General features: G+C 43.4%; 1 pseudogene; it reads left to right on the top strand.

Annotated features, from left to right (window-relative positions):
* The first annotated feature begins 1,246 nt into the window (after positions 1-1,246).
* LOC112079242 (integrin alpha-V-like) overlaps positions 1,247-4,651 on the top strand; it is a 6,715-nt pseudogene continuing 3,310 nt past the window's right edge.

Below are 4,651 nucleotides of genomic sequence, written 5' to 3'. Positions count from 1 at the left end.
AGCATTTAGTTTGGTTACAGCGGGGTTAATATAAACCTAGCATTTAGTTGGTACAGCTGGGGGTTAATATAAACCATTAGCATTATTTGGTACAGCGGCGATAATATAAACCTAGCATTTAGTTTTAGGACAGCGGGTTAATATAAGCATTGGTTTGTACAGCGGGGGGTTAATATAAACCTAGCATTTAGTTTGGTACAGCGGGGGAGTTAATATAAACCTAGCATTTGGTGTGGTACATGAACAATTCCCTCCCTCTCTGTTTTTTCCCCCTTTGCTACCTAATGAACACAACCCTTCTTCAGGATATTTATTAATGGTAAAGAGAGCTTTTATAAAGTGTTGGGTTCTGCTCAAGGCGTGTAGATGTTCATGTCCTGTTTCAGTGTTCATTTATCTCAAGAAGAAGACAAGCCTGGTAATTATACAGGCGTCAGGCCATCAAGTCCTCTCCCGAGTCCTGACTGCTTTCAGATGACGCAGCTGAAATATGTTGGCTGAATTAGTTACAGTTACCATCCATGCTTTTTAATAGGATGAATATATGTTTGCTCACTCTAAATGCACACAGATGCAGCTGTAATATCTGGGCTGATTTTTAAGTAGGTTATGTCATACCATCCGTGCTTCAGTTGCTGTGCCAATACCACTTAGGACATTTTTGAATATTTTGTGGAGATTAAGTCCATAAATGCCCAAATATTGTACATGGTCAATTGTAAGACAAAAAAAAAAAAAAAAGAGTTGGTTTTTCGTAAAACAGATGAAGACTATTCCTGTACTGAATAACACTCTTTAAATGGAGAGTCCATATTGAACATGTTTCATAGTACAGTGTTAGGCTTAGTCTATGTTCGGGAAACCAGCCCAAAAAGGTTATTAAAAGGTCTAAGAGGGTTACTTTCTATCTCATTAAAATGTCCATCTCTGTCTGAGCCTGAGCATTTTAAAGTACATATCGTTATTTTTAGTGCTGCAAAATACCATGAATTAGTAACCTTTTATTTAACTAGGCAAGTCAGTTAATAACAACAAATTCTTATTTACAATGACGGCTTACCCCGGACAAACCTGGACGACGCTGGGACAATTGTGCGCCAGCCCTATGGGACTCCCAATCACATCCGGATGTGATACGGCCTGGAATCGAACCAGGGTGTCTTTAGTGACGCCTCAAGCACTGAGATGCAGTGCCTTAGACCGACGAACCACTCGGGAGCCCATTAACTACCAGGAATTAGTAGTTCACTATTGGAAGTTTTGTCTTCTGTAGTGTAAACCCTTAATTATGTCTCTGTCTCTCCTCAGGCTGGTGGATCTGTTTGTGGGCGCCCCTCTGTTCATGGAGCGTGGTAGTGATGGGAAGCTGAGGGAGGTGGGCCAGGTGTCTGTGTTCCTGGCGAAGGGAGGCTTCTCCTTCCACACACCCATCACACTGAGTGGGACAGAGATCTACTCACGCTTCGGCAGTTCTATCGCCACACTGGGGGACCTGGATATGGACGGCTTCAACGGTATGTACAAGGTCTTAACGGTATGTACGAGGCCTCAACGGTATGTACGAGGCCTTAACGGTATGTACGAGGCCTCAACGGTATGTACGAGGCCTCAACGGTATGTACGAGGCCTCAACGGTATGTACGAGGCCTCAACGGTATGTACGAGCTTACGGAGGCCTCAACGTATGTACGAGGCCTCAACGTATGTACGAGGCCTTAACGGTATGTACAAGGCTTTAACGGTATGTCAGGTCTTTTAACGGTATCGGTATGTACGAGTCTTAACGGTATCGGTATGTACGAGGCTCAACGGTATGTGCGAGGCCTCGGCGGTATGTACGAGGCCTCAACGGTATGTACGAGGCCTCAACGGTATGTGTGAGGCCTCGACGGTATGTGTGAGGCCTCGACGGTATGTGGAGGCCTCGACGGAGTGTGAGCCTCGACGGTATGTGCGAGGCCTCGACGGTATGTGCGAGGCTCAACGGTATGTGTGAGGAGTATGTGCGGGGCCTCAACGGTATTTGGAGCCTCTGAGACAACCGTCTACATCATGGGTGTCAAACTCTGGCCCGCGGGCCAAATCTGGCCCGCGGGGTAATTATATTTGGCCCGCGAGACAATACCAAATTACTACTAGAGCTGGCCCGCCGGTATTATACAGCGCATTCACGCTAATACTACGAATCCCTTAATGCTCTGCTGTTGTTTTCGCGCGCCAATCAGGACAGGACCCAGAAACGCCCTCTCCTCTGTGACAGTAGTCATAGCAACATAGACGCTACAACTGTCAGCGCGCTATCCCTTCCCAAAAATGGCGAAAAGAAAGCAGGAAACAGGAGCTTTCTGGACAAGTGGGAGGCAGAATATCTGTTTACATATGTAAAAGACAAACCTGTTTGTCTTGTTGGTGGAGTCAACGTGGCTGTAAGTAAGGAGTACAACATTAGACGACACTATGAAACGAAACACCATGACAAATACAAGGACCTGGACATGACTCAAAGGAGCCAGAAAGTAGAGGAGATGAAAAGAAGTTGGTTTCACAACAGAATATGTTCAAAAAAGCCACATCACAAAGTGAGGCTGCTGTAAAGGCTAGTTATATAGTGGCAGCAGAGATCGCAAAATCAGCCCGGCCCTTTAATGGGCTTGGATGGTTGATTGATTATTATCATTTTATTTGTAAAATTATTAGCCAGTGGAGAAAATTTTATTTTGGTATTTAAATCAGAAGCTGCAAATAGAAAAGAGGCATACGATTTTTATTTAAATTTTATTTATTTAATAAATGAATGCCATTGATGTGTTTTTTCATTTGAAATTCGATTTTGCATGTCTCCACTATTAAATTATATATTGTATGGTAATAAGCGATGCTTGTTCCATATTCAATGTTAAAGCAAAACTTGTTTGGGTCCATATTAAAAGGTTCATTTTTTCAATGTTGGCCCGCAACTTTGTTCAGGTTTTACATTTTTGCCCACTGGGTATTTGAGTTTGACACCCTGGTCTACATGGTTCTTACAAACTCATAATGATCACTAGAGTTGCTACTTCCTCAAAGTTCCCAGGTTTTTCAGGAATCCTGGTTGGAGGACTCTGGGATTTAGGAGGAAATAAGAACGTGTCCTCCAACCAGGATCGCTTCCGAGGCTCCCGTCATACAACTCGGGGAGATTCCCTGGTTTGAAGACAATGGCCAAACCACCATGAAGGGTTGTTAATGATCTTCCTGTATGTCTCTCTGTTCCAGACATTGCCGTAGCTGCACCCTACGGCGGGCCGAAGCACCGCGGCCTAGTGTACATCCACAATGGGAGGGCTGCAGGGCTGACCCAGTGCCTTCTCAGGTCCTAGAGGGGAGGTGGGCCTCCTCTTACATGCCCCCCAGCTTGGATACTCCCTGCACGGAGCCACCGATATTGACCAGAATGGATACCCAGGTAGTTTGAACCAGAATACATACCAGGTAGTTTGATACTAGACTGGATACCACGTAGTTTTGATACTAGACTGGATACCCAGGGGTTTGAACTAGAATGGATACCCAGGTAGTTTGATACTAGAATGGATACCCAGGTAGTTTGATACTAGAATGAATACCCAGGTGGTTTGATACTAGAATGGATACCCAGGTAGTTTGATACTAGAATGGATACCCAGGTAGTTTGATACTAGAATGGATACCCAGTAGTTTGATACTAGAATGGATACCCAGGTAGATTGATACTAGAATGGATACCCGGGTAGTTTGATACTAGAATGGATACCCGGTAGATTGATACTAGAATGGATACCCGGGTAGTTTGATACTAGAATGGATACCCAGGTAGTTTGATACTAGAATGAATACCCAGGTGGTTTGATACTAGAATGGATACCCAGGTAGTTTGATACTAGAATGGATACCCGGGTGTAGTTTGATACTAGAATGATACCCAGGTAGATTGATACTAGAATGGATACCCAGGTTAGTTGATACTAGAATGAATACCCAGGTGGTTTGATACTAGAATGATACCCAGGTAGTTTGATACTAGAATGGATACCCAGGTAGTTTGATACTAGAATGGAAACCCAGGTAGTTTGATACTAGAATGGATACCCAGGTAGTTTGATACTAGAATGGATACCCAGGTAGTTTGATACTAGAATGGAATACCCAGGTAGTTTGATACTAGATTGGATACCCAGGTAGTTTGATACTAGAATGGATACCCAGGTAGTTTTCATAACAAAATACATACCCCGGTAGTTTGATACTAGAATGGATACCCAGGTAGTTTCATACTAGAATGGATACCCAGGTAGTTTGATACTAGAATGGATACCCAGTAGTTTGATACTAGAATGGATACCCAGGTTAGTTTGATACTAGAATGGATACCCAGGTAGTTTGATACTAGAATGGATACCCAGGTAGTTTCATACAAAATACATACCGAGTTTATACTAAATGGATACCACGGTAGTTTGATACTAGAATGGATACCCAGGTAGTTTGATACTAGAATGGATACCCAGGTAGTTTGATACTAGAATGGATACCCAGGTAGTTTGATACTAGAATGGATACCCAGTAGTTTGATACTAGAATGGATACCCAGGTAGTTTGATACCGTAACATCGTGAGCAGATAGATAGCCAGG

The sequence above is a fragment of the Salvelinus sp. IW2-2015 genome, unplaced genomic scaffold (assembly GCF_002910315.2).
Source record: "Salvelinus sp. IW2-2015 unplaced genomic scaffold, ASM291031v2 Un_scaffold7340, whole genome shotgun sequence".
NCBI classification, from domain to species: domain Eukaryota; kingdom Metazoa; phylum Chordata; class Actinopteri; order Salmoniformes; family Salmonidae; genus Salvelinus; species Salvelinus sp. IW2-2015.
The sequence above is the reverse complement of the archived record's forward strand: the minus strand, read 5'-3'. Positions and strand labels throughout refer to the sequence as shown.